Source organism: Pleurodeles waltl, chromosome 6 (genome assembly GCF_031143425.1).
Source record: "Pleurodeles waltl isolate 20211129_DDA chromosome 6, aPleWal1.hap1.20221129, whole genome shotgun sequence".
In the NCBI taxonomy this organism is placed as follows: domain Eukaryota; kingdom Metazoa; phylum Chordata; class Amphibia; order Caudata; family Salamandridae; genus Pleurodeles; species Pleurodeles waltl.
Genome location: NC_090445.1, coordinates 100,829,811 through 100,857,523, shown reverse-complemented (window position 1 = coordinate 100,857,523; position 27,713 = coordinate 100,829,811).

Genomic DNA, 27,713 nt, shown 5'->3' with positions numbered 1-27,713 from the left:
TCTTCAAAGGGGTGGTATGGGACATGTTATTTGGGGATAGTTTTCCCAAAGATATATCAATTAGAGGACTTGAAAAGGTTTCCGAAATTGTCTGTATTACATTGTGCTAGACGAAAGAGAGAGACTGCTGCTGGAGTAGTAGGAGACATATTTGGGGCGATAATTCCTTCAGTGGGAGTTATCTTAAACTCAATAAAGATTCGAAAGTTGTCTACTATTGTGGATAACATGCTGACAAATTTTACAGGGGCTATACTCCTGATGGATACTGAACTTGCTGCGGAGAGGGCTATGACTCTTCAAAACAGGCTTGCTTTAGACATTCTTTTAGTGAAAAATGGCAGAGTTTGTAAAATGCTTAATGAGCGTCATAGTTGTGCATATATACCTAACAATAGTAATGAGATTAGAAGTATGCTTACTAACTTAACAAGAGATAGTACAAATGTGAAGGAACTGAAAGAGCCAGGAGTTTGGGAAAAGGTGGGAAAAGGGCTTGCTAAAGTGGGAAATTGGTTTTGTAATATATGGCATGGGATATTGGCAAAATAATACAGGGAATATTGATTGTTGTAGCTTGCATATTTGGATTATGGCTGTCATGCAAAATTAGTAAGAGAATTACAATGAAAATGGAGAAAAATAATAAGAGGAGGGAAGAAAAGAAAAGGGAAAAATTGTTCAGGGCAAAATTAAAAGGGGAACGATTGAGAGAGGAAATTGAAATGAGGGAATTCTAAGGCGAAAATTGTAAGGGAAAAGGTTTGTGTGATGACAAGAGTCATCAGAGGAGGGATTGTTGGAGTGTGACCTTTAAAATTAATATTAACGTGAAAGCTTACAATATAATGTGTAATGAAGCTGCATAGAAAATGTGTTAGCATAGAAAATAATGTACGCGTTTGAAATGTGCCCACGGGGAGTGGCCACCGATGTATACGATGATTAATGAAACTGACTAATGATGAATTAACAATGTACTAATGTATGACCTTGTATTAGCATTAAGGGTTGTATTAGGGTTTTGCTAAATTACTCATTAGGCCTTAGTTAGCGAGGGTCAGGGCCTTGCTGCCTGTTCTCATATTAACTGAGTTTTCTAACGTGCAATGTGCTGCTTTCCTGAAGGACATGAAGCTGTACTTTTCCAGAAACTGGAGATGTGTGAGTAGCTGTAGTAAATTCTTTCTCATGGGACCTGACTTGCTCAAGGAGACATTCTTGCCGAAGCAACAGTGTAATTCGTAACAGGTGCAAGGCCGCCTGGACTAGGAGAAGACAATGGAACTACTGGCTGGAGCGTAAAGTGTAACTTTTCTTACCTGACATTCCACCCGTTGAAGACGTCAATCACAGGAGCCAATAGACTGCATGAGAACTGTGTTTTGTGGAAAATTCTAGTAAGGTGCGTGGAGAATTATTGGACAGAGATAATGATGCACCAAAATTGATCCAATGAGAAAATAAGGACTAGTTCGACAGTTTTGATATAACAGCATGACCCGAGAAGAAATCAGCCATTATTGGGACACTCTTGCCGTTATTCTGGCATTTTGCCTTAAGCTATACTTTGCCATTATTCTTTGAGACTTTGCTGTTCTGATATCTTAACCATCCTCTATTGAATCCTTACCTGATACTGACTTCTCCTTAAGAGGGAAGAGCTTATTCCTAGCTATGCCATACTGAGATTCTTTGCCCTGTCCTATCTTTGCTGATGCTGAATCGACTGATGTCCTGAGGACGAAGACTGACGCTGATTGCTGATACGTTGGAGGGGTAACTATCTGATGAAAATTTTAATTGTCTGTTTGCCTTTTCTTTCTAGGTACCAACTGCTCTTTTAATAGAGGCCATAGTTAGATGTTTTCCAAATTTGTGTTGCCATATTGTTTTGCATGAAGCCCAACATGCTAATGCTAATTCAAAGTTAGTTAAGGAATGCACTAATATCGGATGCAAATAGACAAATGACTGAATTCTTGCTTTGTTGAATAATGTACTAATGATACTCTGCTAAAGTTGATTCATATTAACGTTGTGCTTTATTCTAATATTCATGGTCTATGCTTTGATAAAGTTTTGCTCCGATTGCCAAGCTATAGTGGTTTTGATGTGCTTGTTGTTGTCGAAACTAATAAATATGATTCTAGATTGTAACTAATAGGGAATAAATATCCTAACACTTACTAGATTTGTGTGGTAATTCATGGCTGAAAGGTCATGGTGCGTTCGTTGTATTGATCTATATTAATTGTTATTGGTTAGCTTGATTAATTAATTATTGTGAATATTGGTGGGGTTATTGACCTATTGATTGCGATGTTAAAGGATGCCTCGTTCTGGGAAGTCTCCAAACGTGGTCAAAAGGTTCATTGGCCTAGACGTGTCTCCTTGTAAGTTTACTTATCAAGGTTCTGACGCGTTAGCACCGTACACTAGTTAAATTTCAAAATTTCGTTAATTTCCTGACATATTCATTCTACGGCTTCGGACACTCCGTATGTTAGACAATTTGCAAGCTCAAGCTTTCTGAAAATGGGACATTTCATTTACTAATATATTCTTTTTTATACATGTGGAAAATAATTCTCCTTGTGAAGACCCCCTCACTCGTGTCCCTTTACGGCCGGGTGCTCCAAGCCTTTTTGTACATTTCAGTACTATTTACGGCTGGGTAATCCATGTGTAAATTTAGAAATCCTTGGTAGTATGGAAAAATGAATCGCAAACATTCGTGAATACCCACCAATTCTGAGATTGCGGGTTCCTATTCCATTGGCATTGCAATGATATCCCCTGGGAACACTCACATGTACACCCCGAGCTCTCATTCACAACAGCAGAAACATCTGCAGATGTTCCACGTTTCTTGCAGCCATAAGGAATATATAAGGACTTAAAAATCCGAAATTAGTGAATCACGATTTTGAGTTAATGGGCTTTGTTGTGTATTTTTCCATATTTTAGTTGCACTTATATGTGGCAATGGTTTAGTGAATAGGGCCGATAATTAGCTAATATTTGGGTTTATTTATGTATTTATGTAGGCTAAGGGATAAGGAGATGGTTGGAATTAAGTTTGGATTTGAATGAAGTTTACACGTTTATTTACAAGCTTCTGTTGCAGTTGGGTGGGTATCACTAGTAGTAGATATTTATTATGCAAAGAATTCATTGTTGGAGCTGGACATTCTGGCACCTTCTAAGGGGATGCTGTTTCGCCCGAAGATTGATTGAACCGTTTGAAACTCAGTACACCTATTTTCCATGGGATTTGAATAATTTATGACACTTAGAGGCCTGATTAGGCTGTTCACTAACCTCAAGAAGTCTCTCGAGTTCTTCTTCCCGCTGAAGTACATGGTTTTTGCCCAGAAGGTCTGTCTTGTTGTAAGTGTTTTTTCCCGTATACACACCTTCTTCTAACATGTTTTATGTACCCCACCTTGGCTTGGTTCCCTAGATTAGGATGCTTCTCTGCCATTCTCCGAGTTCTATTGAGATCCCTCTTTACATTTTGACATAAGGCAGATCTTTTCTGGTCTTGGTAGCCCTTTGTAGCTTGGTGTGTAATCATGCAATTCTTTGGCTAGTACTTGTTTATTAGATTTTTAGTAAAACAGTGCTAATTGTAAATTGGAGTTAAACGTCTGTTGCTAAAGCAAACTTCAATGAGGTCTGATGCTGCTTTCCCAATGGCTCCTATGGATTCTTCAGTCCACCTTATCTTCTTATAATTTACGGTTTCCATGTCCCCCGGCAGGATGTTTTCCTGCTGTTGAAGGGGACATTTGACATTAAGCTCTATTATCTGGAGTCCGCTTTGGGCCCTCTTTTCAATATGAAATTAAGTTATTAAGTGAAGTAGGGGGAGAGTGGCTACTGTGAAGTTGATTGTGGAGCGAGCATTAGATTAGCAATAGGTCCAAGCAGGTGGAGTATCCCCTTGGTATCTGAAGTTTAAATACTCTTAGGCCAATAGATTCTATGTTGCATGAGGTTTAGAGAGTCTGCACTAGATGGTTAGGGTGAGGCTAAGAGGCTAGTTCCAGGGGCATAATTATAGCCACTGTTACTATTAGGCTTTTAAAGACATATTTTTCAAAATTCAAATTTCAAAAACATCTTTTAGCATAATATAATTATTCTATCTAGGATATTTTTTTCACCAAAATATTTCTTCACAAATGTTGATCTTCCCTTAACTTATTTTTATTCAAAATGGAAGAAGGTTAACAGTATTTAGGTGCCTGGCGTAATAAGCAACCTCCTACACCATCTAAACTCTTGGTATAATTTGCCAACTGACAAGAACTCTAGTATTGTAAAGTTCATTCAATCAGTATTATTTCTTGATCAGTTATTATTTTGTAGTCCAGACTAGCTCACATTGGAAAATCCTATGTATATGTCTAATTGGTGATTCGAAGTTAAATAGTTTAAAATTCCATCATAATTACATAAATTTGTGGACTCAGAGTCTATCATAAAAACAGCCAACATGTATTTTGCGGAAGAATCTGCTTCATCAGGGCTAAATCTGGCCAGGCTGCAGTTATGTCCTCTTGCAGCTTACAAACATATTTATTTTCCTACTGACCAAACATTGTGGTCAGTTCCATGTTACGATTCTTATCATGGGTTTGACCACAATATTTGGTCAGTAAGAACTAATGGTCACGCTTTGGGATTTTCACATTGATGCTCTGTTGTGAATCAGTGAATTAAAAAAAAAAATATGTCTGTGAGCTAAGGGAGATAACAGCTGATCTATACAAGGTGGCCCTGATCAAGTGGATTTTTCCATGAAACACGTGGGCTGTCTTTATGATGGGATCTGAGTCCAGTTATGGATCTTTTTATTTAAATTTGTTTCTTTGTATTAAATTGTTTTTATTAGCATACCTATTTTTCTTCAGACGCTCGTATATTGTATACACACACGCACACATATACATACTCATTTAAAAACCAAAGAAAGGGCAAAGGGACGTTATAGTTAGGTTCAGATTTTACACACACAAAACCATAGACATTTAGCAGTAACAGATATTTTTATCTCAAGAAAATATAACTTGTGCACTATTGTAACTATAACTTGCACCCCACCATGCTCAGTTTTCTCATCAATATTTTTGTTGCAAATGTTGCAGTGATATTATCAATGATGTCATAAAAGGTGTCATGACTGATGTAGTATGTAGGGTAATTAGCAGTGCATGACGAGGGCACACGCTATAGTTACCTTAGGGTAATACTTGAGATAAGTATAACTATAACTGCTGAATTTTTGTGGTTTTCTGTGTGCAAATTCTGAACCTAACTATAATGTCCCTGTAACCTTTGGCTTTTTAGTGAATTTCTAAGGTTATTTTAATTCTATTTCCTAACTATAATGTCCCTGTAACCTTTGTTTTTTTCACTGAATTTTACGTTTTTTTTTCATGAAAAGTAATATTTATTTACCATACATTAATCCAACTGCCGCCCTCTGTGGCCAAACCCCTGCATGTAGCCAACCCCACACTGTGGGTCTGTGAGTAGGTGTGTGACTGGGTGTGTGTGACTGTATGGGTGTGGAAGTGGGTGTGTTAGTGTATGAGTGGGTGAATGAGTGCATGTGTGGGACTGTGGGTGTGCTAGTGGTTTTGTGGGTTTGTGAGTTGGTGTGAGAGTGGTTGTGTTGGTGTGTAAGTGCCGTGTGATTGTGAGTGGGTATGTAAAGTAGTGTATGGGTGGCTGTTTGAGTCTGTGATTGCATGTGGTAGTGGTTTGGTGGGTCTGTGAGTGGGTGTGTGAGTGAGTGGGTGTATGAATGACTTTGTGGCTCTGTGAGTGGGTGTGTGAGTGGCTGTCATCATCACCTCCTACGCCGACGACACCCAACTTATACTCTCCCTCACCAAGGACCCCGCCAGCGCCAAGACCAACCTACAAGAGGGCATGAAGGACGTCGCAGATTGGATGAGGCTCAGCCGCCTAAAGCTGAACTCTGACAAAACGGAAGTCCTCATCCTCGGCAACACCCCGTCCGCTTGGGACGACTCCTGGTGGCCCACGGCCCTCGGCACCGCACCGACCCCCGCAGACCACGCCCGCAACCTCGGCTTCATCTTGGACCCTCTTCTCACCATGACCAAGCAAGTCAACGCCGTGTCCTCCGCCTGCTTCCTCACCCTCCGCATGCTCCGCAAGATCTTCCGCTGGATCCCCGCCGACACTAGAAAAACCGTGACCCACACCCTCGTCACGAGCCGCCTGGACTACGGCAACACCCTCTATGCTGGGACCACCGCCAAGCTCCAAAAACGCCTGCAACGTATTCAAAACGCCTCGGCCCGCCTCATCCTCGACGTACCCCGCAACAGCCACATCTCCACACACCTGAGACACCTGCATTGGCTCCCAGTCAGCAAAAGGATCACCTTCCGACTTCTCACCCACGCACACAAAGCCCTCCACAACAAGGGACTGGATTACCTCAACCGTCGCCTCAGCTTCTACGCCCCCACCCGTCTCCTCCGTTCCTCGGGCCTCGCGCTCGCTGCCGTCCCTCGCATCCGCCGCTCCACTGCGGGTGGGAGGTCCTTCTTCTTCCTGGCAGCCAAGACCTGGAACTCCCTCCCCACCAGCCTCAGGACCACCCAGGACCACTCCGCATTCCGGAGACTCCTAAAAACCTGGCTTTTCGAGCAGCAGTAACCCCCCCACCCTTTTCCCCTAGCGCCTTGAGACCCACACGGGTGAGTAGCGTGCTTTATAAATGTTAATGATTTGATTTGATTTGATTCTGTATGGGTGTGTGAGTGGATGTCTGCGAGGCTGTGTGGGTCTGTGACTGGGTATGTGACTCGTAGGTATTTTGTGAGTGTGTCAGTGTGTGAATGGGTGTGTGAGTGAGTTTGTGAGTGAGTCTGTGAGCATGTGTATTTTTTATTTTTTGGGCGTCTGGATCCACATATCCATTGTGTAGTCACACTGGGGCCACACTGAGCGCCGCTAAGGATCCTCGGATGCTCATGCGCCCCTCAAAAACATTTTGGGGCAATTTCTTGCCCCTGAGGGGTCCCTCACAGACTCCTCCATCAGTCCTATGGGGTCAGAATACCTCTATCTTGCACCTTATATCATATTTCATCCTTATTCCCTCCTCTCCTGATCTAGTGCCGATAGACAAGATAGCAGCCACAGCTTTCCTGTCAGGTTGCAGCCAGCCAATTACAGCATTGCTGTTGATGCATGGATAAAGGAGGGATTCATGTCGCTAGATATACATAAATCTTTTTTCCTTAATAACCCCAAAACTACTAAATAGATTTACAACAAATCACAAAAAGAGATCTTTCTAGAACACGATTTAGCTTTTTGACAAATCTGGTGTAATTCCATACAGCGGTTCGGGCTGGTGTCGCGTCTGAAATCCTTACAGGTAATTGCATGGGGAAAACACTTTTGGGACCCCCCCTCTTTTTCTTGGCCTCCACTTGACAAATCAGCCCAAAACTTTGCACACGCTACCACCTCCCTGAGGCTTCATGACATATTTTGGGGGGAGGCTGGGTGGATCTCCCCTGGGCCCTAGGGACCACCACTTCCCAGGGGCTGCAAGCAAATTTAATTAGTCGGTCTGTGTGGCTTCCCGGGACCACCACCTCCCGGGGTGGCCATAGAAATTTTAAAAAAACATGGAGGGGTAAAATTACTTTATGTTCAAAAACCATAGAAATTCACTGAAAAAACAAAGGTTACAGGGACGTTATAGTTAAAAAAGCATCGAAAGTCACTTAAAAAAACAAAGGTTATAAGGATGTTATAAGTCTGCTACTGTACTATATCTATAGTGCTACTGTGTATTTAATTATTTCAATTAACTATAACTCTTGCCCTAAAGTAACTATAGCTCGTGCCCTCACCATGCACTATTAATTACCCCAGATATTACAATACTCATTACATCTTTTATAACATCAATGATAATATCATTGTAACACTTGCAGTAAGATTATTGATGAGAAAACTGTGCATGGCGAGGGTGTGAGTTATAGGTGCTTTAGGGCAAGAGTTATAGGGCCAGATGTATATAACTTTTTTGCATTCGCAAACGGTGCGAATCGCAAAATTCGTCAGTTTGCAAATGCCATAATGCCTTTCACAATGTATGAAAGGCATTTGTAGTGTAATTTTAAGGAATCACAAAAATAGTGATTCCTTAAAATTGCGACCCCATTTAGAGAATCGCAAATTGATATTCTCTTAATAGGAAATCGGAAATAGGGAATTCCTATTTGCGATTTCCAAAGCACATGTATAAAGCATTTCCTAAATGTGAATTGGGCATTTAGGAAATGCAAATACCACAAACTCAAGTTTGGTGGTAAGCATGTGCAATTTTTAAAAATGCATTATAAATTCATTTAAAAAAATGACATGTAGCGCACACATGGCCCTAGGTCATGTGTGTGCTTCACATGTCCGCAAAGATATTTTTGGGGTGCATCAAAGGGGTCCTTAGGCCCCCAGCACCCTGGGGTTTGCATTACCTAATTTGCGAATTCCTAACTGGAATTCGCAAATTGAGAAATGCAAAACCATTTGCATCTATGGGCCTACAGGGCCATAGGGATGAATGGAGTTGCATTCTCTAATTGCGATTTGGTAATAGCGATTGCAAATTGTAAGAAATCGCTATTACTGAATCACAAATTACATACATCCCATTTTGCATTTCTTAAATAGCGATTACTTAAAATTTGCTATTTAAGAAATACAAAACGGATCTTTGATACATCTGGCCCATAGTTACTTGAAATAACTATAACAGCTGAATTTCTATGGTTATGTATGTTTCAAATGTAAATAAATACATATATATATATATATATATATATATATATATATATAGAGAGAGAGAGAGAGAGAGAGAGAGAGAGAGAGAGAGAGAGAGAGAGAGAGAGAGCTATGTATATAAATAAATATATACACAGTAGCACTATATATATATATATATATATATATATAGTACAGTAACAGGACTATGTTTCAATAGGAAATTTAATTTTTGGTTTGCTAATAACTTTGGTGCTGTGTGATGAATCTTCACAATACATTCTAAGAATAATCTCATCCACCTCAGTCGCTTCCTGGAACGTTTCAGGGTGATCCATCAAGCAGGAGCTCAGAAAAAGTGGGAGATCTCAAAACGCATTTTCACCCACACAATTTTCCATAGGAGAATCGAACAGCAATTCAGAAGAAATGGCTGAATGGCATTACACTACATTTGGCAGAAAACAAGATCTATACTCAGAAAGTGTGCTTTTTGTGATTTGGTGTAAACCTGTTCAGTAGTTTTTGAAAAATGAATGTTCAAACTTTATGTGTAATACATGCTGCAGTACGTTCGTGGAGAACGTGCGAGGATTCCTGGTTCCATGAGCTCAAACTATGTGATCTGATTGGCAGGCCGCAACCTGACAAAAAAGTTGTGGAAACCATATTAGGACCCAAGCTTCTGGCCTTGGTTCCTAGGATTATAACAAAAGTATAGGGGGAGCAGTACCTCAACCCCTTGGTCCTTGTTGGGGTCAAATAAAAAAAAAAAATTAAAGTGATTCTGTGGAACCACGGATCCACTGCGATGCCCAGCGATCCCCCCTTGTGTAAATTTGCAGATCAACGTCATCATAATAAAAGAAGGGAGCTCAGGCCGCCCCTAGGTGCTGCCCAACCCCTGAAAACCAACCCAAACAGACCATCTTTTTTTATTTTCTAATGTCGCTGGAGTCCTGCCAGAGCCAGCATGGCCACTTGGTCTCCTGCAGGAGTTTAGGGGGCTGTGCTGGCTTCCACAGCACTCCAGTGGTATCACAGCACCCTAAAAATAAAACTCTTGTTTCTACTTTGACCCTCTGGACCCCCAGCCAAGTTCCAGTGAGTTAGGGTACCTCGGAGCCTGCCCGCTTATATCTTATGCTTTTTTATTTTCAGGACACGGGGACTGAGTCCCTGAGTCTTTAATAGCATCTGCAACATTTCTCTTTATATAGCAGCCACCCAGTCAAAGAGGCAGCTTCCATGGGACTTACAGGAGTTTTTTGCTCCAGTGATGGCAAGGAGGCCAACAGGGAAAAAAACACTCCCTCCCGGCCAAATCAGATCACTCTATTACTTGAAGTTGCATGTCCACAGGACTCCCGCAAGAGTCCTGTGAACCTAACCATCCAGATATACAGAAATTGTGAACCTTAATTTCTCAAAACCTACTGAACGGATTCACACTCAATCACACGATATGCTTTCTGGGTAAAGCTCTAGCTGTCTGCCAAATTTGGTGAAATTCCATTCAGCTGTTTCAGATGTAGCAATGTTCAAAAATCTTTATTGAAATTGCATGGGATATTAAGTTTTAGGGCAAATTTTTTCTCTCGACCCACCAAAACGTTCGAAAAAGGAGCTGAAGTGGCTAAATCGTTTGTTTGGAAAGTTTCATGAAGATTTGTCAAACAGTGCCAAAATTATTAGCAAACCAAAAAATCAATTTCCTATGGTAACTAGGTCCTAACTATAACTGCACAGTGGCAACCACCCCTTTTGTCCCTAGCGCCTTGAGACCCGTACGGGTCAGTAGCGCGCTTTATAAATGCTAATGATTTGATTTGATTTGACTGTGTAACATATACATAATGCATAAATTACACAGTTTGGTCACCGTCATTTAGTTGTAGTTAGGCTAGAGTTTCCAACGGAAAGGCATTTTTTGCTTCTTTAATAATTATGTCACTGTTTGGCAAAACTGCACAAAACTTTTAAAAAAAAGTTCATTCACTTTGGCTCCTTCATGGAAAGTTTCGTAATTCATCAAGTGGGGACCAAGAAAAAGAAGGCCCCCAAAAGTGTGATTTTCCATGTGAGTTTCAATAGGAAAGTGTGCGTGCACTCTGTCACAGAAAAAAACAGCTGAACAGAATTACACCAGATTTGACCTTTCCTCAGAAAGCTTGTTTTTTGTCATTTGTTGTGAATCAGTTCTGACATTTTGGAGAAATTAGCATTGAAAAAGCTGTTCAGTGTGGGCATGAAGAGGTTAACACTGCAAGATATTGGACAGTCGATGCCCAAATATGCTCCAGTTGGCCCATTTAAAGAGAATGGGTAGCTCCCGATTGGCTGGCCAGAACATAGAGAATATGTTGTGGCTTCCTGGGCACATTGAGAAACTGGACGCCCAGAGGGTGATAGAGCAGATTGGCCAGACCTCGCATCCTACAACCCGTGGGCACCCAAATTTCAACTGGTGCCAAACCACTGGCCAGTCCCGGTGCCCAAACTCTGCTATGCACAGCCTAGAGCTGTTGGTTTGGGTTCCTGTGGGGCATTGGACACCCAACGGGGGATGGGTGTAGGGCCAGGCTGGGGGTAGGGCACCAGCTGGAGGTTAGGCACCTACAGGGGATTGGGTGCAGGGCCTCGCCATAGGCCAGGCTCAAGGCCAGCCTTCCACCGCACATGGCCAAAGCTTCACACTGTTTTTGAGCGTCATAAACCTAACTGGGCAGATGTGAATCAATTATTACATCTTGTTATGCCAAGTGAGGTAAGGAATCGATTGGTAGAAAAGAGTAGCTGGACTTGACAGGCCGATGCAGCTGCCTTTACAGAAACAGAGCTCAGCACTATAATGTAGGTATGTCCAGACAAAACTGATTGGATTAGCATGTCCAACTGTAAACAGTAATAAACATAGATCTCCTGCTGATTTTGTCAGTTGCAAATCACTGCCTGGCAGTGCAAGACAGGGAGAAATTAATCAAGTGAGCCAAAATTTACATATATGGTTTTTGGATTTATAAAGTGGAACAATCACTCCTCCAGAGGCATTTTGTCTGTGAAAACTTTAAGACATAAACTAAATGCATACCAATTTAAGAAACATATGGTACTGGATACTATGGGGATCTAACAGACACATCTACCTACCTTTCAGAAAGAGCCAGGCCTTAGGGCCATTCCTGGATCTAAGAAGGTTGGATTCTTTCCAAGATGTCATTGCAAATTAACAACAAACTGTAAAGGGGTGAGGCAGAGAAGGAAGAGGAAGATCACTTTAAAGCAGTGGACAAGCAGAAGGAAGAGCGGAATGAAATGCAGTGCGGGACCAGGAGATTCCCTTTGTTTTAGTTATGGGCAGCTCAATCACTGGTAACAGGACTGTCCAAATCTAACCTTTAATGCACCCATCCAAACCGAACAACCTCAACTCTCCAAGAGCTAATACCCCTCTTCTAGGACAATCCGAACATGGCCAATTACTCTGTTGGTATGATAATCTCAGTAGATCAAACTGGCTTATATAGGAAATGCATTAATAATGGGAAACCCACATTGTGCTTTATCAAGACCGGTGCCAGCTGATCTGCCTTACAAATTTCCAAATTCTCATCATTAGCTCCTTTTGACTTTTCCATCATTCAAAAACATACACTGCATACCATCTCCATAATCCTAAATCCAATTACCGATCAATAATCCTTTCTTTTGAGGTCCCACCTCTACTGTAAACCTACTGGGGAGAGATCTATAGTGCAAATTGAGCTATACTGTGTACTGTACCAATGATTTGAATGTTCCAAAAAGTAATGAAAATTAAGTGTTATGTGAAACTACTAACTGTGCTGATGATACATAATGCAAAGCTGTTGTAACTATGCCTATTTCTGATAATACTTGATCAAGTACCCTCCACTATCTGGTCTGAACGCGCAAATGATGTAGGGTGTGTCCTTTCTTTGGAACCAGTTAAGACAGTAAAGATTACATTGACTCCTATGAAGAATACCTTGCATTCCCCAGTACCTGCTATAGCCTTAGGTGTAGGCAGGAATTCTACCTTTCAATTCTGCTTTGCTAAAACCTAGGTTCTTAGGTGCATATTTACAAGCCCCATAGTGCCACCGGAGCGTCACTTTTTGTGATGCTTTGGTGGTATTGTGCATTTCGCATATTTACAAGGCAACGATAAGCCACTTTTTGTAGCTTAATGTCACCTTGTAAATATGCCTCCCCGGTGCCCTTTTCTGCGAAAGAGGGGCATGCAATGGATGTTTTTGTGGGCATTCCACTGCAACACCCTTTGCTTTTGACGCTGCCCCAGATTGACAAGAATCTGTTAATCAGTGACAGCGCCAAAAATGAATGCCACCCCAGAGGTGGCGTTAGCATGTCGCAACTAGAAGAAATGCTTTAATTTCTCCTGGTTTTTGTTTCTGCAGCACACAAAGAAAGAGCAAAACCGTCATGAATGATTGTGTCCCTTCCTGCACATAAACAATAATTCAAAAATTAAGTTTGGTACTTTTATGTGTGCTGCCATTGTAGATTGTTTTTTGTGCAGTAAGGGACACCTTTCTTCACATAAACAATCAATCCCCTCAACGCAGACAATCTTGCACTATGGTGCAAGGATTCTGGCGCTAGGGACAATGCAGGGGTGGGCTGTATTGTTGAAAATACTACGCATACCTGCATTTCAAAACTGACGCAACGCAGCACCATTCTGCACCAGCTTGTGTAAGTCTGGCCCTTAGTGCCCAAATATTGCTCCCATTTTGATGATAAAAACTTGGCAAAGATGCATACAGAATTGTTCAAGACCTGTGCATCATTAATGCTGTTATAAACAAAGTTTACTGTCACACTTAACCCTGCACCCATATTTATCTTGAAGTGCAGCCTCTGACGAATAGGTCACTGTTGTAGATCCTTGTTCATCCTTAAACTGTATCTTCATACATCAGGATAGCCTGTATTTTATTGTGTTCTCATTTTTGGGGGGGAAATGTATGTGGTCTTGACTCCCAAAAGGATTTACTGAATAACTGTCTATCTTCTGTCAAGGTCTCATGGTGGGACCTGGACACCTTTGTCATCCAAGGAAGCTCTACTCTGGTTCAATATGTAGATGATTTATTTCTGTCTCAGTAGACCAATGAAAGGTTGATTCCCTTACTCTCCTTACCTCAAAAGCCAAAAAGGGGCATTATACACCACAAGAGAAATTACAACTCAGTCTATTTGGGTAACACATTCTCTAATTGGGTCACAGCATCTCAGCATGGGAAAACACCCACCTGCCGACAGTACTTTAACTATTGGTACGTTACCCTGACCCGATATTGTTTCTCAGGGACACACGTTATTGGGCAATAAAGGACTATTGCATGCAGTTAATATTGGGATTTACTTCTATTGTTAAACCACTTCAAGTCTATGTAAAGAAACACACCTCAGAACCTTTGCATTGCACTTGATCTGGATAAGGCGTGGTTCTGCTTTGGTAGCAGGCGCATGGACATCAACAGCCCCGTGTCTGCTGCTCACCCTTGGAATCATCATCCTCAGTACAGTGGGAACACTGTGCAATACTAACAGAATATTAACCTTTTATCTTGCTGGATTTACACTCACATGCTCAGAGATGCTCGGTGAGGTGGAAGCTTGCCATTGGTTCCCACTCCCTATAACCAAAAAGAGCTTTGCATTGATCTGTACCTTACAGGGCAATTCCCTGAAAATGTATGACAATGCCACCATCCCTAACCTCCATGTTCATATGATTTTGCTGCCCGCCATTCATCTTGTTGATACTGCCTGTAAAAATGTTTGTGAGTTTCAAAATAGTTGTTTTCTTGTGAACTATAGTGACTGCTTTACAGGGGCGGCTCCTCCATAATGGCGGAGGAGCGTCGCACCAGAGCTCAGAGTTAGTCAGTGAAAAATAAAATGAGAATAAAATAATGTTATTATCATTTGATTTTCAACTGACTGAGCTGATGGAATCTAGGGCGGGGCCAGGCCATGGCAGGGAGGAGAAGTGGGGGGCACTGTCAGTGCATATGTCGGTTTGGCGGGCCGTCTTAGGACTGCCAAACCAATATGCGCACTTGTATTTCTCCAACCCAGCTGTGTTACACAGACAGGTGGAGAAAAGGCGCAGGCTCCCTGTGCCTGAGTGAGCGTCAGACCAGCCTGCTCAGGCCAATCCTGTTGCTGCTCTCATGCTCGGTATAGCATGAGAGCAGCATCTGGATTAGGCGAGTAGCCTGTGCTTGTGGCCCATGGTGGGAGGAGAGGACCACCGAGGTGGCTGGCAGCAGCTGTAACAGCAGGTCAGTTTAAAATACAATTATTATTCCCCTAACCTGCCTGCTCCCCCAACCCCCACCATTTTAGATTGACGGCAGCCGCCATTGCTGCTATATGTTTGTTCAGGCAAAAGATGAATCTGAACTTGATGAGTTTCATTTCAAACTTTCTTCAAGATACCTTTAGTTTTATTACCACTTTATAAAACAACTTGATACTTAATATGTCTCCGGCAACCAAGCATCTGTCTGGCTACCTAAGGCAAGCGCAGAACCTGTCATGCAACTTACTTCATCCCAGTCATATGCCACATCCTTATCCAGACTAAACTGTAGAAGAAAGTACCTAGAGAAATATCTTAGACTGCTTGTTTTTCGCCATCCTATCACTTATATATAGGATTGGACTAAATAGCCGCAAAGTTCACACTACAGCCGAGGTCTTGGAAGAGGTTGCAAATGCAATTATCATAGAGTTAGGGTTAATTTCTGATCAATTAAAAGCACAGAAAACTGTTGTCTTAAAAACAGAATATCTTTTGATTTTGTCTTGGCTGCCAGATGAGGAGTTTATTCACTGTAGGATCAGATTGTGGCTGAGCTATACCAAATGTCTCACTGAGCTTACACAATCAGATTGACTACACCTGAAATAGCGTTAAGGTACTGCACAAAATACATAATATGTTTATTTTTGATGCAAGGAGTATATGATCTTGGCTAAAATATAAATTATGCATTTTTGGGATGAGTATCATTGCAATTGGATTGCATGTTCTTACCATATACCATCTACAATATTTAATGATAAGGGTTTATATGTGCTCTATTATTCGTCTCACTAACAATAAAGAATTCTCTCCTTCATTTCCTCACACCTTACCACCGATTGGTGATGATGTTGATAAATCTTCTAAGTATGGTTCATTAAAGATTGGGGGAAAAGGAGGGATTGTGAAATGTTTATGAATAATCACCTTAACATATGTGTAGTAGCCTCCGCCAATTTCTTGATAATGTTAAACATGGTGCCCGGCTGCGTCGCCTCTGACGTCTATAGCCTCACTCTCATATCTGGCATTGTAAGCTAGAAAGTCACAAGTCGCTTGTTCTTGGAATATCCTTTCGAAGGACGAGTATGTACTATCCTTCGTTCTGTCTCTGCACCTGCTAATGGCATCTTTGGCAACCACGTTATCACCACAGAAGCTGTGTGTGAAAACCTATACATTTATCTTATGTATTTCTCTATTTTAACGTTACAGTCACCAGGTAATGGGGATCCTCGTGTCTCGTTACTGTGATTTACAGAATGATGTTTCTTTTTGCTAATAAACATTTGAACGCTTTCTGTAGGCGTGTGAGCTGATTTCTTGAACATGTAGTCCCTACTGAGTTGGCACCTGTGGTCACCGTTTTGGTTACATCTGTGGTTGCTGCTGTTTCCCAAGTATGATGGCAATTGCTGCTGTTGCGTCTGCTATGGTGGCAAAAATTGTCCCTGCTCTAGGCCCTGCATTGGTCTCTGCTCCCTGCCATGGTGGAAGCAGACTGTAATTACCAGTGGCTGACATTAATTCAAGCATTACACCCATTACCTTTTGTTTACTTACATGATGGAAGCTGTGGTCATTGTTGGTGTCCCTGATGTGCCTGCAGCCATTGTTGCTTTTGTGCAAACAGTTGTAATTGCTGCACTGGTGCCTATGGGGGAGCTCTATTTGTGCCCCCCCTCGTACTTCACCCCACCAACTGCTGAATGTGCCAGGAGCCAACAGAAAAAAACAGACACTGTACCTTGTGCACACATTATATCCATATACTATATATATATATATATATATATATATAATGTAAGATCTATCTATCTATCTATCTATCTATCTATCTATCTATCTATCTATCTATCTATCTATCTATCTATCTAATTTTGTAGGTAGCCCCACCAGTTTCATGTGTGGTCCAACGTGTGCACCCCCTAAAATTCACTTCTAGAAATGCCACTAGTAGCTCTGATGGTGCAATATGTTTTTCAAAGAATTATATAGCCTACCAAGGGGCCAGGAATGGCTAGAGCACAAAACCCTCATGCATCTCAATGGATGACTCGCTTCATCATCGGGAACACTCTTCACCAGGCTGGTGCTGCAATGCCTGGTGGGCTCCCCATAGGGAGCTCTTAACCACGTAGCTCTCTAAGTAGCAGGTAGATCAAGGTTTGGACCCTAAAGTGGGATCCAACGGTGTCTGAATTTCGGCGGATTCCGTCAACAAGGTCAGCGATAAACTGGCGGAAACAAATCCTCCACCTCCACGCCAACAGAAACACGCCCATGCCATTATGACCCACAAATCCACGCGGCAGTCTTTCAACCGCGGTATTCCATTGGCGGTACACACCGCCGTGCTCAAAATACACACACATCTCCAAAACACCGCCACATTGGACAATTACAAATACACACACCTGATACACATACACACACCACTCCCACACACCCAACACAATATAAAACATACACCCACATCACCCACAAACCCCTACGACCAGAAATTCAGAAAGAAGGCCAGAGAGAGAGCACAGAATAGACAACCCCATCACACAGAGGCACACAACACCATCACCCACACAACATCCAAGCCCAAAACACCACATACCACTACACTCACCACACTCATCACCACATACACCACCCCACACATCACACACACCACCCCATGTCACGCCAAAGACACCCCCGCTTCTCCGAGGAGGAACTCAGGGTCATGGTGGAGGAAATAATCCGGGTAGAGCCACAGCTATTTGGCTCACAGGTACAGCACACATCAATAGCCAGGAAGATGGAGCTATGGCAAAGAATAGTGGACAGGGTCAACGCAGTGGGACAGCACCCAAGAAATAGGGAGGACATCAGGAAGAGGTGGAACGACCTACGGGGGAAGGTGCGTTCCACGGTCTCCAGGCACCACATCGCGGTACAGCGGACTGGCGGCGGACCTCCACCTCCTCCCCCACAACTAACAACATGGGAGGAGCAGGTCTTGACCATCTTGCATCCTGAGGGCCTCGGAGGAGTCGTTGGAGGAACGGACACTGGTAAGTCAAATCTTAAATATCACATCCCCCACCCTACCTGCATGCTATCACACACCCCCACCCTCACACCCTCCCCTATCACTCCAAATCCTCACTAATGTACTCATAACACATACTACACATCCCAAACCCAAGACCTGCATGACACAACTAAGCATGGACAGCCCTCACTAAAGCATGCCCACCGCACATACCCAGAACAACCCCCAACCATCAGCACACAAGCCCCCACACAGGAATGCCTGCACTGGGGTTCACGCACACCCAACCATTGCACACCATGACACACACACATGCAATAATCATGCTCTTATACCCCTGCAGGAACACGAAGGAACGTCACCACACCAGAGGGTCCAGACAACACCACTCCACCCCCAGACGAGGCCCACAGTGACGACAGCAGCTCTGCCCTACTGGATCTTGATGACCAGCCCGGACCATCGTGGGCCTCAGGACAGTCGATTCCCCTTTCCCAGCCACAGCCCAACACCGAGCTGCCACCCTCTGGTAACACCAGCACAGCACCCACACAGCGGTCCCAAACCTCCCTACCCAGGACAGGTCAATCAGCGGTGTGTCCACCACTACAGGGCACCCAGGGTAACCCACCACCCCAACAACAACAGGGACCTGGGGGCAGTGGTAGTGGGCACACGGTCCAGGGGACGGAGGCACAGGAACATGGGGGAACTGGGAGGGCTGCTGTGCGACAGAGGGAGGACAGGCCAAGGGAACCAACTCTCCACGAGGCCCTCTCCTCCATCATTGGAGCATACCACCACTCCCAGGAGACGATGGCCACGGTCCTGGACAAGTTGCAGGAGACCCTGCATCTGCAGGAGGAACACTATTTGGGGTTCAAGGAGGAGCTCAGGACCATTGGCTCCGCCCTGGGCACCATCGTAGGGGTGCTGACAGACATTCAAAAGACCTTGAGGGACACCGTGGCACTCCAAGGGGCCCCTGACACTAGCCAGGACGAAGAAATGCCCACCACCTCCGCCGGCGCTAGTGGACAGGACGCCCCGCCACAGGACCACCACACTAGCACCCCACCCCCTGCAGACGGACAACCACCACGCAAGCGGGCTCTGAGATCCAGGAACAGGACAGAGCAAGATGGCAAGACCACCGCCAGGAAATAAGACCACCCTGATTGTCCCCCCACTGCCCCACTTTGTTACCTTGTCCATATCGGAACTGCCCCAGCTCCACTTCCAATGGGCAGATGTGCAATGTACCTGTGAGACTAATAGACTGGACTCTGCCATGGACATTCCTCCACCATCACCCATCACCATTTTACAACCCCCCTTCATTTTTTGAGCACTTAAATAAACACCCTTGAAAAACTAAAAAAACTGGAGTCAGTCTATGATTTGTAATTGTGTTTTATCAATAACAGTGTCATAATGGGTTACCCATAGGAAGTCTAACATACCTATGTCACACATCACAAGCCCTTCAAGGATGCAAGCAGTTGACACATAGGTTACCACATTTATGAAACTGAAATGGAAGGGGACAACTCAGTTAACAAATAGTGAGTGAAATGGAGCTACAGGATAGAGGTAAACGTGTGAAAGTTACTGTAATGTTAAACCTGAAAATGTACTCACCTGTGTTTCACTGGAAATATTGCTGGATGACTGACTCCCTGTTGTCGTTTTCTTCTTCCTCAGCTTCATCCTCATCACTGTCCACAGGCTCCACAGGCTCCACAGCTGCTACAGCACCGTCATCTGGATCATCCTCCTGCAGAAAAGGCACCTGGCGTCGCAATGCCAAATTATGAAGCATGGAGCAGGCGATGATGATGTTGCACACCTTCTTCGGTGAGTAGAATAGGGAGGCACCTGAACCTGGCCTTAAGGAGGCCGAAGGTGCGTTCGATAACCCTCCTAGTACGCCCATGGGCATCATTGTACCGTTCCTCTGCCCTGGTCCTGGGATTCCTCACTGGGGTCAATAGCCAGGAAAGGTTGGGGTAACCAGAGTCCCCCAATGCCATACACAGTGCCTCTGGAGTTGACCCATCATATCAGGGATGCTGCTATTCCGCAGGATGTAGGCGTCATGCACTGAGCCAGGGAACATAGCATTTACCTGCGAGATGTACTGGTCTGCCAAACATACCATTTGTACATTCATGGAATGATAACTCTTCCTGTTCCTGTACACCTGTTCACTCCTGCGGGGGGGACCAGAGCTACATGGGTCCCATCAATGGCACCTATGACGTTGGGGATATGTCCAAGGGAATAGAAGTCACCTTTCACTGTAGGCAAATCCTCCACCTGAGGGAAAATGATGTATCTCCTTACGTGTTTCAGCAGGGCAGCCAACACTCTGGACAAGACGTTGGAAAACATAGGCTGGGACATCCCTGATGCCATGGCCACTGTTGTCTGAAATGACCCACTTGCAAGGAAATGGAGCATTGACAGCACCTGCACGTCAGGAGGGATTCCAGTCGGATGGCGGATTGGTGACATCAGGTCTGGCTCCAACTGAGTACATAGTTCCTGGATAGTGGCACAGTCAAACCTGTAGGTCACGATTAAATGTCTTTCTTCCATTGTCAACAGGTCCACCAGCGGTCGGTACACCGGAGGATTCCGCCATCTTCTCATATGTCCCAGCTGACGGTGCCTAAGAAGGACAACAGCGAAGAGCCAGTCACTATTCCTCCAGGTATGTACCCACAGTTACACACAAGACTACACCAGACAAAACCCCTTCCTGTATGTGTGTTGAGTATAGGCCTAGCTATGTGTGACGCAGTAGTAAATGTAGCCATGTGGGCCCCTGAAATGGCGGCTGCCTGACCTCTAAACTGGGGCAATGGGATTGTGGGGTAACTGCGCTGGCGTTGCACACCCTCGCGGTAGGCGGTCGTAGACCGCGGCATAATGCTGCATTGGTTAACATTGGACCCTATGGGTCCCAGGAGCCAATGAACAGGTGCGCTGGCGGTGATGAGGCGCACCGCCACAGACGTCACCGCCGCGGACGTCACCGCCATTTTCTATCTGTTCACTCACTAGATACCTGACCTTCGACAGGAGAGGACCTACACTGCTAGTGCTGCTGTGACCTCGGTCTGGAAGCGACGATGGCTGCTGCGTCTGGGGAAAGGGCCCCTGCCTTCACTGCACAGGAGTTGGAGAAACTTGTGGATGGGGTCCTCCCTCAGTACACGCTACTCTACGGTCCTCCAGACCAACAGGTTAGTACACAGGGAGCACGTTGTATGGGCTAGGCCTGGGTGGAGAGGGCTGGGTGGAAGAGGGAAGGGGCAGACTTCATAGGACATAAATGCATGGGAATGAATGGGCCACATGGGCAGAGTAGGGAGGGGGCCACTCACATTGACGGTGCAGTTGGTAATGACTGTTCCTCTTTCCTTGTGCATGTCATGTAGGTCAGCGCCCACCAGAAGAAGGATATTTGGCGTGCCATCGCCAAGGAGGTCCGGACCCTGGGGGCCCACCAGAGACGGGGCACCCACTGCCGTAAGAGATGGGAGGACATTCGCCGCTGCAGCAAGAAGACGGCGGAGGCTCAGCTGGGGATGGCCTCCAACGTGGGAGGGGTGCCCGTTGCACCATGACCCCCCTGATGTTCCGGATCCTGGCGGTGGCCTACCCGGAGTTGGATGGGCGCTTAAGGACATCACAGCAGACACAAGGGGGTGAGTACAACCTCATTCTGCGGACTTTGCGTGCAGTGGAGGGGTCTGGGTGGGGGAGGTGGGCTGTGGGTGTCCCTAGGCCAGGGCGAGTTAGGTAGGCAAGGCCCATCCGTAATGTAGGCCATGTGGCACTCTACCCCACCTCAGAAGAGTGCCAAGTTGAGGTATAGTTGCCCCTGTGGCATCCATGTGCGCAGATTTCCACCATTGCCATGTAGGCCATATCCCAGAAATTGCATGTGCAGAGGCCAGGAGCACGGCGTTATGCAGGGGGCTGCTGCGTCTGTCTTGTCCGCCAACGGTAGCAGTGTGCCATGCACTAAAACTCTCTTTCTTCTGTCTCCCCCCCTTTTCCTGCTCTTCCTGTACTTTTGTACATCAGCATCATCAGGCGGAGTACAGTGGCACCGGAGCACGAGGGAACTGCATCCCACATGGCCATGGAGGGCCACACCACAGACTCTGAATGCACCAGTTGGACGGAGGGGAGCTTCACGTCGGGCACCGGATCACCAACCAGCGGCACAGACTCGTTCACCGATGGGAGCTCCCCTGTGGTGGCGGCACCATCGTTGCCCCCCACTTCTACAGGTACAGCCACCACCTCCCCTACCAGCACCGCCCTCCCAGCAGCCCCTCAGCGTTCACCCCGTGCCCGCTCACCCAGGAGGGTGGGCATCACCTTCGCCCCAGGCACCTCAGGCCCTGCCCCAGTCACCCCTGCTGCCCTCAGTGAGGAGGCCATTGACCTCCTCAGGTCACTCACTGTTGGGCAGTCTACCATTGTGAATGCCATCCAGGGTGTAGAAAGGGCGTTGCAACACGGTAATGCATTCCTGGAGGGCATTCATTCTGGTCAGGCTGCCCTTCAGCGAACCCTGCAATCTCTGGCCTCAGCACTGATGGCAGCCATTGTCCCTGTGTCTAGCCTCCCCCCTCCAACTTCCTCCACTCAGACCCAGTCCCCTGTACCCCAGCCCATCCCAAGCACACCTACAGACTAGCATGCACACAAGTCAACACCCAAAAGTAGCTCAAGCAAACATAGGCACCACACACACCACAAGCATCACACCCATACAGACACAGCAACATCCACTGTCTCCACTGTGTCCCCCTCCTCCTCTTCTCCCTCCTCCCTCCCAGTCTCGTCTACACACACATCTGCATGCACTACATCTACAGGCACTAGGACTCGCACCAGGACACCCAGCACCACACGCCGCTCACCTGCACTCACCACCTCCACTGCCATTTACACGTCCCCTGTGTCCTCTCCCAGTGTGTCTGTGACGCCCCTCCCAAAGTACCCAAACGCCGGCAATCACTCACCCAACATCCATCCACCTCACGACAGCCTCCAGTACCTGCACCTGCACCCAAAACACCTAAAGTGACACCTCTTACAACCACCTCCTCTTCCTCCACTCCCAGACCCCCTCCAGCTACCCATCCCAGTGTCCGTCAGAAACTGTCCCTCTGTCAAATTGACCTTTTTGCCTCCACCCCCCCCTCCAATTCATCAGTCCCATCGTAGCGCCTCAGCCAAAAAGCCTCCAATACCAGTGGTGCATGTTCCAGGTTTTTGGAGTGCACCGTCCACCAGGGAAGGCAGTAGGACCCGGAGCCAAGGCACTGGTAGCCCACCCCCTGTAAAGGCTCTGAAATTGGAGAGTGGACGACGGGACCGTGTCAAGACTCCTGGTGGGACAACAAGTGAAATGGGATCGAAGGCGATTGGTGAGTCAGCTGTTACTCCAAAAAAGGTGGGGAAGGTCCAGAGGAAGTCTCCCCAGCCTGTTGTGAGTGTCACGGCGGAGAAGTGCGCCATCATTTCCGGCGGTCGAGGCACAACCGCTAGCACCGTCGTCACTGGTCCGGAGACCACCGCCGGAGTCACAGCCCAGGAGGGCCCAGGTATCGTTTCTGGTCAGGAGACCACCGCCGGAGTCAGTCCCCAGGAGGGCCCAAGTATCGTCACTGGTCCGGAGACCACCGCTGGAGTCACATCCCAGGAGGGCCCAGGTATCGTTTCTGGTCAGGAGACCAACGCCGGAGTCAGTCCCCAGGAGGGCACAAGTATCGTCACTGGTCAGGAGACCACCGCTGGAGTCATTGCCCAGGAGGGCCCCAGTATCGTCACTGGTCAGGAGACCACCGCCGGAGTCATTGCCCAGGAGGGCCCAAGTATTGTCACTGGTCAGGAGACCACCGCCAGAGTCAGTCCCCAGGAGGGCACAAGTATCGTCACTGGTCAGGAGACCACCGCTGGAGTCATTGCCCAGGAGGGCCCAAGTATCGTCACTGGTCAGGAGACCACCGCCGGAGTCAGTCCCGAGGAGGGCCCAAGTATCATCACTGGTCAGGAGACCACCGCCGGAGTCAGTCCCCAGGAGGGCACAAGTATCGTCACTGGTCAGGAGACCACCGCTGGAGTCATTGCCCAGGAGGGCCCAAGTATCGTCACTGGTCAGGAGACCACCGCCGGAGTCAGTCCCCAGGAGGGCCCAAGTATCGTCACTGGTCAGGAGACCACCGCCGGAGTCAGTCCCCAGGAGGGCCCAAGTATTGTCACTGGTCAGGAGAACACCGCCGGAGTCAGTCCCTAGGAGGGCCCAAGTATCGTCACTGGTCAGGAGACCACCGCCGGAGTCATTGCCCAGGAGGGCCCAAGTATCGTCACTGGTCAGGAGACCACCGCCGGAGTCATTGCCCAAGAGGGCCCAAGTATCGTCACTGGTCAGGAGACCACCGCCGGAGTCAGTCCCCAGGAGGGGCCAGGATGCCACAGCCCCGCTGGCCAATGATGGAACGTCATGCCACACACCAATGTCCAGTGTGGAGATCGTCATGCCACACACCAATGTCCAGTGTGGAGATCGTCATGCCACACACCAATGTCCAGTATGGAGATCGTCATGCCACACACCAATGTCCAGTGTGGGGATCGTCATGCCACACACCAATGTCCAGTATGGAGATCGTCATGCCACACACCAATGTCAGTATCAGACCCGCCATGTCAAAGCACCGCTGAACAGTCCTGAACCGCCATGTCAAAGCACTGCTGAACAGGGCAAAGACCGCCATGTCAAAGCACCGCTGAACAGGGCAAAGACCGCCATGGCAAAGCACCGCTGAACAGTCCTGAGCCGCCATGGCAAAGCACCGCTGAACAGGGCAAAGACCGCCATGGCAAAGCACCGCTGAACAGTCCTGAACCGCCATGGCAAAGCACCGCTGAACAGGGCAAAGACCGCCATGTCAAACCACAGCTGAACAGGGCAAAGACCGCCATGGCAAAGCACCGCTGAACAGGGCAAAGACCGCCATGGCAAAGCACTGCTGAACAGGGCATGCACCGTGTAGGAATAAATGGACCGCCACATCAGGCATCCTTATCCCATGTGCAGCTGGGACAGTGACAGGACAGGGACTTTCACGGGGAGACTCATCCAGTCTGGGCACCAGTCCCCCTCCAGAACCAGTGGAGACCTGCATCTACTTGTGAGACTGTGGCTTTGCACTCCCCAGGATGGCACAGTGGGCAAGCCACCTACTGTAAAGACTTGAGAGACTGTGGCTTTGCACTCCCCAGGATGGTACAGTGGGCAAGCCACCCACTGTGGAGACTTGAGAGACTGTGGCTTTGCACTCCCTAGGATGGCACAGTGGGCAAGCTACCTACTGTAGAGACTTGAGAGACTGTGACTTTGCACTCTCCAGGATGGTACAGTGGGCAAGCCACCCACTGTGGAGACTTGAGAGTCTGTGGCTTTGCACTCCCCAGGATGGCACAGTGGGCAAGCCACGTACTGTAGAGACTTGAGAGACTGTGGCTTTGCACTCCCCAGGATACATCAATGGGCATGTAGCCCCGTCGTGGATCTGGCTCCGCATTCATGTGGCTGAGGTGCCCCCCTTTCCCTTCCCCCTGAGGTGCCTGTAGTGTTTCTATCTGATGCCCCGGCAGTGTTCTCTCGGATTTTGGTCAGGTATCTATTGTGGGCCTCGCCCATGCATTTCTGGACTGTTGGTGCACGGACATTGTTGTGTACATATCTGCACTACTTCTTGTATTGTATATATTATTATGTGTGATTTAGAGATATATATCTGTATATTTTTTAATGACATGTATATTGGCACATTACAATGTTTGACCGAAATTCGCTTTGTCTTTGCATTCTTCCGGGGGGATTGTGGGTTGTTAATGTGATATTTTTTTACTGCATTGGTGTGTATGTTGTAATATGCGAGGGTGGGGGTGGGGTTGTTTGGTGGGTGTCCCCCTAACTTTTGCCTCCGCCCTCCCCCCGTCGTAGATGCAGTACTCATCGGTATCTTCTGCGCCTACGTCGCTGTTGGTCGTAAATGAGCAGAAAGACAAGGGCAGGGAGTATTTGTAATTCCGGCTCCATGGTGTCCTCCTTCCTCGTGGGATGTGTTGAGGTGAGCGTTTTCCCATAGCAAAAGCTGTTTCCGCCGTGTTTTTATCTACGGTGAATCCGCCCTGGAAAAGGTGGCGGATTGGCCTGTTGTAATAGTGTGGGCGGTACATTGTCTCCCGTCTGTCTGTTGGCGGTGACCGCCGCGCTGCTTGTCTGTACCGCCGTGGCGGGCGGTGTGTTAAAGTGGCTGTCTTTGTTGGCGGTTTCCGTCAGGGTCATAATTCCCTTTTTTTGTCCGTCGGCCTGTTTGCGGTGTTACCCCACCTTTTACACCGTCCGCCAGGGTTGTAATGACCCCCATAATCTTTTGGGGCCGGTACATTGATGATATCTTGTTAATCTGGCAAGGCCAGAAGGGCCCCCTAAACCAATTTTTACAGTCACAAGTGCCTAACAAATGGGGCATTGACATTACTTATCAAATCTCCAACTCATCAGTAGAATATTTAGACCTTTTGATCTTTATAAAAGAAACAAGTTACACACAAAATTATTTCGCAAAACAACAGCAGCAAATTCAATCCTCCATGCCACCAGTTGCCACCCTTCAAGTACCATCCGAAACATTCCCCAGGGTGAATACAAAAGAGCTAGATTGAACTGTTCTACCACATCAGATTATGATATAGTTTCCACTCAAATGACTGAGAGACTAACGGCCAGGGGTTACAACAGTCAATCACTCAACGCAACTAAGGAAAAACTACGTGATATGGACCGCACTAAGTTACTCAACAAATCTCATACACCGAATACGAAGCATGTTATTTGGTTTATCACTGAATTTCATAATGGTCATCATTTGATTCAGAAACTTCTTCGCAAACATTGGTACCTTCTACAAAATAACCCTTCAATTAACCAACACATAACCAATTTTCCACAAATAGTCTTCAGACGGGCCCCCAACCTTAGAGGCAAACTTTGCTCTTCCTTTTTTCAAAATCAGTCTCCAACATCATTTCTACCTCCAAAACCAAAGGGTTTCTTTACATGCAGCAAATGTCCCATTTGCAAGTGGGACCTCTCAAATACTACAATAACTACAATCAATGAGCAAAGATTTTATATTAATGACTTTTTAAACTGCGAAAGCCTTAACCCCTTCGCTGCCAGCCCTTTTCCCCCTCCTGTGCCGAGCCTTTTTTTGGCTATTTGGAGCAGTTCGCGCTTAGGCCCTCATAACTTTTTGTTCACATAAGCTACCCATGCCAAATTTGCGTCCTTTTTTTCCAACATCCTAGGGATTCTAGAGGTACCCAGACTTTGTGGGTTCCCCAGAAGGAGGCCAAGAAATTAGCCAAAAAACAGTGAAAATTTCATTT